The sequence below is a fragment of the Hypomesus transpacificus genome, chromosome 11 (genome assembly GCF_021917145.1).
Source record: "Hypomesus transpacificus isolate Combined female chromosome 11, fHypTra1, whole genome shotgun sequence".
NCBI classification, from domain to species: Eukaryota; Metazoa; Chordata; class Actinopteri; order Osmeriformes; family Osmeridae; genus Hypomesus; species Hypomesus transpacificus.
Window position 1 is genome coordinate 4,897,657 of NC_061070.1, and position 12,817 is coordinate 4,910,473.

Below are 12,817 nucleotides of genomic sequence, written 5' to 3' on the forward strand. Positions count from 1 at the left end.
CCAGAACTACAGACCGGTATCACTGCTACCCTTCTTTTCTAAAACAATTGAACGCGCTGTATCTAACCAACTGTCAAACTTTCTCAGAACAACCTGCTTGCCCCCACCAATCGGGCTTCAAGACTGGCCACTCCTCAGAAACCGCCCTCCTGTCAGTCACCACTGCCCTCCAGTCTGCCAGAGCGGCTTCGAGGTCATCCGTCATCATTCTGCTGGACCTTTCTGCAGAATTTGATACGGTTAACCATCAAATCCTGCTCGCCAGAATCTCTGAGATGGGCATGACTGGCACTGCACTCCAGTGGATCTCATCCTACCTGTCGGGAAGATCCTACCAAGTCTCCTGGGGAGGCAAAGTGTCGGGCCCCCGCCAGCTCTCCACTGGTGTCCCACAGGACTCCGTCCTTGGACCCCTCCCCTTCTCCCTGTACACCACCTCGCTTGGACTGATCATCACCTCCCACCGCGGCCCGTCTGGTCTTCAACCTATCCAGACGCTCCCATGTTACCCCGCTCCTCATCTCCCTCCACTGGCTTCCCATCACGGCCCGTATCAGATTCAAGACTCTGGTACTGAACTTCCGAGTGGTGAACGGGACTGCACCCGACTACATCAAGTCTCTCCTCCAGCCTTACACGCCCACCCGCCACCTACAATCTTCTTCTGACAACCGTCTGGTGGTCCCACCGCTCAAGAGCGCCCTGTCCCAACACAAGCTCTTCTCCTGTCTGGCCCTCCAATGGTGGAATCAACTCCCCACCTCCATCAGGAATACTGACTGTCTCCCCACCTTCAAGAAAAGGCTCAAGACGCGCTTATTCCGGCAGTACAACGGCACTTAGGAATGATTGGCTGGATGTTATTTTTCCCCCAGGATCACAATGACTCTTATTCTCAATAATGCATATAACAATATGCTCTTGTTGGTTTGTTGTAAGTATCTTAAAATTATTGTACTCGCTGTGAAATATATTACTGTTGCTTGCCTTTTCCACAGGTGCACTCTTGCACTTTTGAGGTTCTTGCTGTTTAATTAATTAATTTACGTGTCTAACTACATGCGCTTATTGTTCTTCCCTTTGGGACTAATTTGGTTTCACAATGAATGCTACATGTTTGGCTACCCGCAATGTTTGGGGCTATCTCATTGTTATGATCAGGGACCTATGCACTTTTGTAAAACTCTCTCTTGGAAGTCGCTTTAGATAAAAGCGTCTGCTAAATGCATAAATGTAAATGTACTTACTGTAAGTCCTTCTGGATAAGAGCGTCTGCTAAATGACTGTGAATGTAAATGCTAACGAGATTCACCAGAGTAGTTTATTATTTATTTATTATTTAATGTTGTAATTCTTATATTAGATGGCAGAAAGGGCATTTTGCAGTGCTCTGTAGAGCACTGAGGGAGATAGAGTCGGTGCTTGTATTTAGTTTTTACCCTTAATGGTAACAAGAAATTACAAAATAGCTATAAATGTTGTATTGTTATCAGGAAGAAATAAAACCTAACCAATTTACCAAAATACCTAGACGATTCAACAGTATTGTCACTGTAGTGAACTTTACAATTACCTATTTGAATTAAAGTTCAAGTGTAAATAAGTGTGGTCAAAACTAACCTGAATTTGAGACCCTTACAGAGAGCAGCACATCAAAACTTGACACTATTGTGTCACACCAAGAAGGTCAGGGGGGTATTCCAAGTAGCGGGTTTAATGAAAACTTTGAGTTGTTTAACCCTGAAAAGAGGCATACTCCGAGTTCCACGTTCCAGAAAGAGAGGTAACGAAACCTTTTGGTAAGTTTCCATGGTAACTTACTCCTTGAAACTAACCTGCTCGCTAGCAGGTTTTCCATGCCAAACTCTGCGTTTCTACCGATCCCCTCCCACTTTCTTAGCCTGATAGCGTTGGCAGACACGGCATATCATTTCCTGGTTCAGCTGAGCGATCTCGAACAAAATGTAATTAGCTTAGTTATACGCCGGGAGACAATTTTAAGACTGCGGTTTGATGTGCTTTAATTCCCTGATGAATACCTAAGTTAACGTTACCGTTTCCTGTCACAATCTGTAATTAATTTTAGCAGCATTCTCAGCCCTTGGGTCTTCATCGATAGTGTTACTCGCCGTGGATTTGCACTCAGAATTTACCAAATGCCTTTTGGCACTGAAATAAAGACAAATAATTGAAACTATATTTGGTCTTCTTTATTGCCTACAAATAGAAATCCAACAATGAGTAGCCTATTTCTATCGGCTATTGTTCCTACAATTTACATGATTCATATGATTCCTACAATTTACATGATGTAGGCTACCGTCCTGTAACTGTTATTTCAGCAAATCTATTTCAACATTGTTGGGGGTCAATATATTGGCCAAACAACCGAAACTAATTCTCCTATGGTTTGAAGGAAGATGGGAAACTGAACAGTGTATTAACATTAACCAAATAATGCCAAAACCAATGGAATTACAGTTATTTGACAATTTGGGTTAAATCAGAGCAAGAACGGTCAAATTAAGGTTAATTAAGATAATCATTTTATCATATTGCAAATGAATGCAATTAATTAAGTTAACTCTTATGTCACTCTACCATGAATTTTGTAAACCAGAGATAGAAAGCATGAGGTGAGGAAGAAGGAGTAGGCCTAGGCCAAGCCAGAGCTGGTCTCAGGAGATCAAGAATCCACAGAACAATGCTTCACAATTCCTTTTATACCCAAGAACAACTACTATCACACCAGAATCTTGACCCTTACTTATCAACATGTCTAGCAATGATACAGTAAGTTACAAAGATGTGAGAGCCATCAAGTTGAGACTCCATCCAGTAACTCCATATTTTACCATATGAAAGGTGGGGGCAGGTGGATAGCCTTACAAGATCAGCCTTTATTCTTCTGCCCTATGTACAACATCTCTTGGTCGAAATAGAAATTCCGCAAATTCAACAATTAATATTAACGTAGGTTATTGTTTCTACAATTAACATCACCTGTGACCATGCATCCTCCCGTAACTGGTGTTCCAGTAAATCTTTTGGGAGATTATCCTTTATTCTTCTACCTTAAGTAGGCCTACACCATCTCTTGGTCAGTTTTTGGCACGTTCTTCACGAGGTGCAATTTGTACAACTCATTTACTTGTAACTGGGTATACATGAGATTACATTAGCAACATTTCACAGTTCCACATGCAAAATTCACTTGCCATTAAATGAACATCTCACTGTATAGGGAGTCAGATGGCTGAGCGGTGAGGGAGTCGGGCTAGTAATCAGAAGGTTGCCGGATCGATTCCCCGCCGTGCCAAATAGCGTTGTGTCCTTGAGCAAGGCACTTCACCCTACTTGCTTCGGGGGGAATGTCCCTGTACTTACTGTAAGTCGCTCTGGATAAGAGCGTCTGCTAAATTACTAAATGTAAATGTATACAGCATCCATGCTCTGTTCAACAGGATCAGAATGTGCAAATCGTTTTTTAATATTAATTATTCTCACAATGTCAGTGTAACTGACAATTCCGTACAAGCCTGTAAATAAAATTAGATGTTGAGAGAACTACCAGTAGCTATATACATAATTCTCTGCATCCATTTCTACGGCAGCAGTCAATGTTTCTTTGTCATCTTAATCATCATCATCATCATCTTTTGATGAAAAACATTCTGTTGGGACACATTTGTTGTTTGCTACTACAAATTGAAATAGGCACCAATTGATATTTACTTAGTATCATGTCGAATATGATTAAAACTAAGGGGACGTCGAGGCTACAATCACAAGCGTATAGCCTAAGCAAAATATGCGTTACTGGTTCGTAGTATGTTTTTACATTTAATAAAACATTGAACACTTTTTCTCCTGTAATATTAACAAACAGTGGGGTTAAATGTTCAATTTATGGACTGGCTATTGCCTTCAAATGTATGCATTGACTCGGCAGCAATTGTCTCCGACGCCACTTGTATACGCTGCTACAGCCGTGTTGCTTTTTTCCTGGAATATGTGCTCGACCATAAACACGAAATAAAACTTGTATCTGAAGTTTGGTGGAGTATGCAACGTTTTTTTTTGCCGTGTGCCATGGTGGATCCTATGTTTATTCGCCATGAAGGTTTGCACAGACAAGGAATTTACTTTGGCAGGAGAGCATACCTAGACAGCCATTTTCGGCGCCAACTAGAAAAGTTACAGCATAACATGAGGAGAGAGGAGGAGAGAAAAAGGCAACCCCCATACAATGCTCCTAGAGGAGTACAGTGTGGGAACAGGCAAAAACCTCAGCACATAAGGCCAACAACATTTACAAAAACACATGACTTGCAACGGGGAGTGGGGGGGGGGGGGGAGTGGGGGGGCTACAAGTAGCATCTGGACCTGCAGCCATAGTAGATGCTGGACACAGACCCGCCAGCCACCCTGGGGAAACAAGCAGTTGAAGGCGTTGGATGGGGGTGGGGGGGTGATGATATCTGTAGTAGGTGAAAGTTAATGTGTGAGTAGGTCTGGGTTGGCGCCCTCGACCTAGGCCACAATCAGTCCGATTCTCCCTATGAAGATTGTGTTGGCAAGGAGACATCCTTGGTCATGACCCGGGCAGAGACCAAACCACAGATGTCGGTGGGGGGGGGTGGCTTTGGCCAAGGCCTGTGCTGGTTAAGGGGCCGAAAATAGATACGATTGGGGTAGTTGTTTTGACGAGTAGCCGCGACTCAATTTTCACGTCCACCCTTCAAGAAGGTCTCCAACTCCTCCATCTTCCTTTGCAGAGCCGCAAACTTATCCCTGTTGTAATCCATACTGCGTTGTAAGTTCACAGTCTGAGCTCCAACAGCTCTGCCCGCCGAATCAATCAGGTCGGGCAGCCTAACGGGGCTTTTGATGGCCACAGCCGTTTCCTTGATTTTCCGATATACAAACCAACCGCCTATTCCAAACAAGGGTTTGGCCAGCCTTTCATTTCCTTGACACCGTAATTTCACAGTGTCACACAGCTCCCTGCCTATTTTAGACATCCCCAACATCTGTCTGCTTTCTACATCAGCCTGGAAAAATGTTTGTTCAATTCACACACATCTCCCTTTGGCTCCCCACTTCTAATAAGACTTGCTGGCGTTTTCATATGGGGAGACAGATGACAATGAACCTTGTTGTCATGACTGTCTTTCTGTCCCCCTCCCCTTGTGGGTGTGTCTGTGTTTGTCTGTCAGATTCCATGTGAGGGTTTGTGACGAAGTGGGTGAGAACACGCCTGTAATCACCACTTGTCACGATAGGGCCATGAGGTCTGGTGAGTCTTATCAGTTACGTATGTACTTATTCTACTTGGTTTATGTGGGAGTATTTGGTTTCAGTTAATGTCAAACAGACACAATCTTTGATTAAAACACAGACACAATCTTTGATTAGTAATGATACCTTTTATTTATGTTGCAGGATCCAGACTGAGCAAATGTTTGTTTCATTTCTGCACACTCATGGTTCTTTGTTTAGATCCACCATTCAGGACTCCGGTATGGGAGGGGGCCGCCCAGCACTTCCTGATTTTATGGTTGAGACGATGTCAGGGATGACATCACTGGTTGAACCAAGTGGAGGGGGGTTCTGTGTGTATTCATGTATGTCATCGTTGCATCGGATGGGTGAGATCACCCGCATCTTGGTATAGGTGGTCTGAAAAGGGCTAGGGGACCCCCCCTATAAAGCCAGAGAAGGTTTGCTTTAGGGAAGGGGTATTATGATTTGGGATGATATTATGATTTAAGTCTGTCAATTATTTTTGTTTATTTTGCTTATGTTTCTTTTGGTTCCTGGAATGAAGAACATCTTTATTAAATTGGAATTAAGAACATCTTTATTAAATCCTCAATTTGTGCAAATCTCCCAAGTCTGTCGAGTCTGCTTGCTTTTCACCTTCCTGGACGTTTGAGCTACACTACCTCGCAAATGGTGGCAGCGGTGGCTCCAGGCCAGTAGGAGGCAGCAACGCAGAAGTCGGCGAGAGCGAAGAAGCCGATGGATGGGGCAAGGGAGGAGGTCTTGGAGGATATTGACCAGCGAGATGCGGGTGGTGGCCAACCTTTATGTTCACTTGACTTGGCTGAATTTTCTACCCTGGTACGGGACCTGATGAAGCAACAAACTTCCCGGGATGCAAACTTGGAGCATGACAGACAGGTGCAGGAGGAGCGCTGGAAGAGAGTCCAGCACCAATTTGTCCAGTTCCAGCAGGAGGTACAAGCAGATCGCCGGGAGCGCTGACCCCGGAATGGTCATAAGGTCTACGGAGGAACAATCAGGGCCTGTTCTGTTAGGACTAGACCCCTTGGAGACTTTGGGGGGGGCACAGTCTTCCGGTCTGGTGAGGTTTCCAGGTTGGAAAGGTCCAAAAATGCTACCGTATCATGAAGGAGAAGATATTGAACACTATTTAACAACTTTTGAGCGAATTGCAAGGGCGTGCCAGTGGGCAGTAAATTTGGCAATACTTCTCAATGGTAAGGCACAGGCGGCTTATGTAGCGATGGACATGGATGATACAATGGACTATGCCAAGGTGAAGGATGCTGTTTGGAAAAGTATGAGATAAGCCCTGAGACTTACCAAATGATGTTCCGCTCTGCTACGGTCGGGGACAATGTGACCCCCAAGGAGTTGCAGACGCGCTTGAGAGACTTGTATGACAAGTGGATAGTGCCAAAAGAGAAAACGAAGGAACAAATAGGGGATGTGATCGTGATGTAGCAGTTTTCTGAGAGTCCTCAACCCTGACCTTTGCACCTGGATAAAAGAGCGTAACCCAACCACTCCAAAGCAAGCTGCGGAACTGACAGAAGCTTTCCTTGCTGCCCGACGGCCAGTGAAAGGTTATGTCACTAACAGATCCAGTCCAGGCTCTGCATTGGCAGGGACAACAGTGCCAGGTTAGGGACTTTATGTTGGAAAAATTTAAGATGTAACACATTTATCCTGTATAAGAATGATTCTGTGTTCAGCATTCCTTGTGTGTAGAGAGAGGCCTACCCACAAATCTGAACTTTGGGTATCACGAGGCATACGTAAACAAGGTGACCTGGGCTGACCACTCTCTTACTGGAGAGGCCATAAAAGATGTCTGGCCTTATCTGTGTTGGGTGAATCATATGGTCAAGCTTACAGGGGTCAAAGACCACACACATGCACGCACACACTCAAACACGCATGCACACACGCACGCCAGGTCTATGCAAGGGAGCCAATGAAGAAGAGCCATGGGGCATTTGCACGGCTTTGTCTTAACCCTTGTGCTGCCTTCGGGTCACATGACCCAAAGGTTCTTTTTTTTTGTGTGACACAACGTTCTAACGTCACTCACAAAGCGTAAGGAGATGCCATTTTGCGTCGTGATATTTTTTTTTTTATTGAGAACGGCTCGCCTGGTATGCCGCATAGTCTTACTGTAGGCGGCAGCCACGTCTTGTTCGCATCATGTCACAAAGTAAATAATTTAGTCGGTCAATTTTACAGCAAAAAGGTTGTGGAGGGCAGCTTTCAAGAGATATGGGTATTCTGCATTTAGCCAGGCGGTACAATTTTGGGGTGATTTGTGTAAAACTTGCAATCTGAGTGACAAATAATTTTCTTTTAATCGTCGCAATGTGGGGGGTCTGAGACAGCCCAACGGTTAAAAGAAAATGCTTCACTTTGTTTTTGTATGCGGTAAAGTTGTCGCAATACGACGGTGGGTCACAATGACTGATGGGTCAGAATGACCCAAAGATAACACAAGGGTTAACCAGGGACAGTCAAGAGCGCTTCAATTTAAATATCTAGTTAGCGCAACATGCTTGCAGACAAACTTGTAAGCACAATGGCTCCTTGTGGGCCGGCCGCAAGCAATAAAGCTTTCTTAAACTTGTTCACCGACTGACTGTGCAATGCTTGATAGATTAATATTTCTGACACTTTAAGTCCAGGGGGTCGGCACAGTGTCACTCGTGTGGGCATATTGGTCACTTTAAGGAAGAATGTCCAGGTCAGCAGGTTAGTAAGACATATATGAGCATTTCACCAGAGTCTTTGGAAGCTCATCAGAGGGAAGTTGAGATAGTAAAACCTAGTGACCAAGAGCTCACCACTTGTGTTTTTATTGGAGACAGGCCTTGTGTTGCTCTATTAGACTCAGGGAGAAACCATACTTTTGTCAGACAGGATTGTCTCCCCAAGGACGTCATCTTCAGTGGAAAAGTGGAAGTCTGTTGTGTTCATGGTGACAATGTAGATTATCCCTTAGCCAATATCACTATACAAGTTGGGCGAGCTGTACGGCCTGTTAATGGGGGTAATATGTATGCTTCCCTATCAAGTGGTGTTAGGTAGGGATCTGTCCATTCTTTGGGAGTTGATGGTTCAGGAAGAGGATAAGGAATGTTTCCTGTGAGGGTATGATGGCCGTCACCAGATCCATACACAGAAAGCAGTGCTTGGAGCCAGATGTAGAATGGAATGTATTACCTTTTGCAGAGGGAGATGTCCCTGATGTGGAGGGAGCCAGACAGGGTGTTGCCATGAAGAGCAGAGTTCTGAGGAGACAGGATAAGGTGAGGGGAATACAGCAAGTGGAGCTGGTTCCAGAGCCAGAATGTGATAATTTAGTGATCATACCTGGGGATGTAGCAGAGCTTCAAAAGCAGTACCCTTCTCTAGCAGCCCTGTTTTCAAATTGTGTTCCTGAGTCAATAGAGATCACAGACTTGGTCAGAGAGGTGTTTCTGTTGAACTGTATCGTCGTAGCAGGTTTGGAGACCAGTTGGTTGTTCCTGAGACCAGTTGGTTGTTCCTGAGTGTTTAAGGCCCATAGTTTTACGACTGGCGCATTCAGGCCCCGTTTACACGGAAGAAAAACGCATATATTTTCATGCGGTTTGGCCTTTCATTTACACGAAAACTGAGGTTTTATCACGGAAAACGATCATTTCTAAAAACTCCGGCCAAAGTGGAGATTTCTGAAAACTCAGTTGTGTTTGCGTGTTGTTGGAGCCTCGAAAGTGGATCTTAGTGAAGCAAGAATTAACAGGCTTGGAGTCAGGAGATTGATTGCAAAGGCTTCGTCTTTATTATTTGCCAGGTAGGTTGGAATCATACGCAGAGCTTCTCTAGCCAGAGAAGTCTGACATGTATTCAATAGACAAGAACTTTTATACAGTCTTTCTACGTCACACAAATATGTTTGGCAACTATCAGACAACACACAGTTTGTTCAAGATAAACAGATGTCCTCCCTCACTTGGCTATTCTTACACAACCCGTGGTCCTAATCGAGCAACATTTCCCTATCAGGTCATCCTGACCTGACTTCCTCTCTGGAAAGAACATTCTAACGGGAGGGGGAGAGTGACTTTCCCAGCTCACTCTTCTCCCCATTATTGAGCATGGGACCCAACCAGCCTCCTCTTTCACCTAATTCCTTACATGGGGATAAACAATCTTCCTCTCCTCATCTGCCCCCGTCCTAGCTGACTCCTCTCTTGAGGTCACGCACAAAAAATCCCCAACAGTGTGCACTAGCGTAAACGGAGTTATAGGTTCTCAAACCTCACAGTATGGGACTAAAAAAGCATCACGTCATGTGAGCGTCCTGTTTATAGTAATAGGTGCGTTCGACTTCATGCAGCGCCGGCGTCGCCTGCAGCCGCCTGCAGCCGCCTGCAGCCGCCTGCAGCCGCCTGCAGCCGCCTGCAGCCGCCTGCAGCCCGGCTTACTTGAAGCAGCCAATGGCTTTCTCAGCTTCAACGCAGCCGGCTGTCGGCACCGCCGGTGGTGCATGAAGTAAGAGTCAGGTGGCTGAGCGGTTAGGGAAGCGGGCTAGTAATCAGAAGGTTGCCAGTTTGATTCCCGACCGTGCCAAATGACTTTGTGTCCTTGGGCAAGGCACTTCACCCTACTTGCCTCGGGGAGAATGTCCCTGTACTTACTGTAAGTTGCTCTGGATAAGAGCGTCTGCTAAATGACTAAATGTAAAATGTAAATGAAGTCGAACACAACTAGCATAATGGGGTCATTTATTTGTGAATTGCGTTACATTTCTGAATCACAAAATACATTTGTGCATCGCATTTGTGAATCATTCAAACAAATGAACCTTGCGCCTGAAAGGTAAAGGAAGTCGGTTGTGTTATTCTAGTTGTTTTTGACAATTCTGATTGGTTTGCATGGCTTTATCCACATTACACTGCCGCCTACAGGTTTGGCATAGTTACGATGGCGCTCGGGGGCGTATATGCGGGTTCATGTAAACAGAAACATTTTTGAAAACGTACGTGTGTACGACGTTATTTTTGAAAACGGAGGGGCAGAAATATTTGTTTCTGTAAATACCCTGCTATGTGTAAACGTGGCCTCAGTGCCTTGGGCAGGTTGACTTGCTTCTACTGGCCACAGTAGTTTGCTGACACAGTTAACAGCCCCAGAGAGGAAGGGGGATAGGGCTCCACTTATACCCATGCCAGTCATAGACACCCCTTTCTCACGTATAGCCATGGATATTGTGGGCCCACTGGAGAGGAGCAGTGCAGGTCATAGATATATTTTGGTAGTGTGTGATTATGCTACAAGATATCCGGAGGCATTCCCCCTAAGAAAGGTCAAAGCTCGCCAGATTGTAGACTCTTTGACAGGGCTTGTCCATAAGGGCGATTGGGGCGACGTGCTGCCTAGGAAAAAAAAAAAGAAGCGCAATATCCTTGTAAGTCGCATAAATGACGACATGTACATTTAAATATATTTTAAAAATTATGTCGGATTCTACCACTAGACTGTCTGATCTGCCTCTATATGTCATTGTTGAATCAGGTAACAGTCGTTCAGTCAGCCTAAAGTCGTGCTTTAAATGGCCCCGCCCCTTCTGGGCGATTTGGGGCGAAATGAAAATCACCCCAGACCTCTTCCATAGACTCCCATGTTAAATATTTTTTTTTCACAAAACAGGGCTCTCAATGCATTCTCTATGGCTTCCGGGAGGGTTCGCCCCTCCATGTCGTGTCATAAGTAATCGACGTTCACCCTACGTCACACGACTGTCAAGCAGGCTCAACTGCGCATGTCGGTGGCAAAAGACAAACTTCTCCCCATAGACATCTATGTCTATACTTCTCCCGGGTATAATACACATGGAGTGTCGATTACGTCATCAAATATCTCCGGCCACTGGATTGCAGGGCTTGACATAAACTTTTTGAGGCACTTGTCCTTTGGACAAGTACATTTATGTTTCACTTGTCCATGCACAAAAGTCACTTGACCCTGATACCTTTAAATAGCCTGACCAAGTGATCGGGCAAAACTAGCCTGGCTGACGGAGGTCGCTTTCTCAGGCAAATGACGGATGAAACAGGCTCGGTTAAAGAAATCCGAGATTCTGGCTATCTTTAGCAGGCTCGTATCTACTAATGTCAGTCCTCCCTGCCGTTTTTGGTGTAGAATGGAGTGAAATACAATATTGTGCCAGTCAGCGACCAGAATCTGACTCTGAGGCTAACGTCAAAACAGTATAACGCCGTGGGACGCAGTGTCACTCAGATTGCCGGTTTTACACAAATCACAAAAATAATCGGACCAGCTGGCTAAAAGCAGAATTTCCATATCGCTTGAAAGATGCCCTGCTTGACTTTTTTGGGTGTCAAACTTTTGGTGTAAAATTAATATTGTTGATTTTGACTTATATGTTGCCCCCTTCTTTATGTTGTTACAGGACATATCATGTATCCTGTTAAGCTATTTTACATACAACATTTTGGTAATGTGAATAATGAACAAGTGGGACAATTTGTTGTGGACCCACCTCACTTTTTCTTTTGAAGGCTCATGGATGCAACTTTCTTCCATTGCTTTCCACGGGTAGCTTATGTAGCTACTGGACAAAAAGGTATTGCTGCATGAGTTAATCAGCTCACATCAAATAGATACAATTGTCCTGCTGAAGGTACTTACCGAGTGGGTCGCCTTAATAATTATCAAAAAACTGCCCCCCCCTGAGAATTTTTTCAGGAGCCGCCACTACTGTTTGATACAAATGTTCTCCAAGGTTGGGATCCCCAAGGAAATTATTACGGACCAGGCTTCTAATTTCACTTCTACCTTCTTGAGGGAGATCTACAAAATGCTGGGAATCAGAGGAATCAAGACCAGTCCTTATCACCCACAGACTGATGGCCTTGTGGAACGTTTTAACAAAACTCTCAAGTCAAAGCTGAGGAAGTTTGTGGAAGACTCAGGGGCGGATTGGGATCAATGGCTTGGTGTATGGAGTGGTGTCCGGTGGTGCTGGTTCCCAGGAAAGAGATTTTATATTAATTTCTCTAAGCTGAATGCAGTTTCGGCATTTGATGCCTACCCAATGCCAAGGGTGCAGGAGTTGATTGAGCGCCTGGGAAAGGCTAAATATCTGACAACACTGGACCTGTGTAAAGGGTATTGGCAAGTGCCATTGACAGAGTCTTCGAGGGACTTGACCTCGTTCTGAGTTCCAAGTGGGCTGTATCGTTTCAGGACAATGCCTTTTGGACTGCACGGAGCTCCGGCTACGTTTCAAAGGCTGGTGGATGAGGTGCTGAGAGGAGCGGATGTGTATGCGGCTGCATACATTGATGACATAGTGGGACGTGAAGGGAGCACATTCAACATATCTCTGATGTACTTCAGCGAATCCGCCAGGCTGGATTGGTGTGCAACGCGCGCAAGTGTCACATTGCCAAGAAGGAGGTGGAGTACCTAGGATACATCATTGCGGGTACGGTCATCCGCCCTCAAGTGAGTAAGATTGACGCTCTTG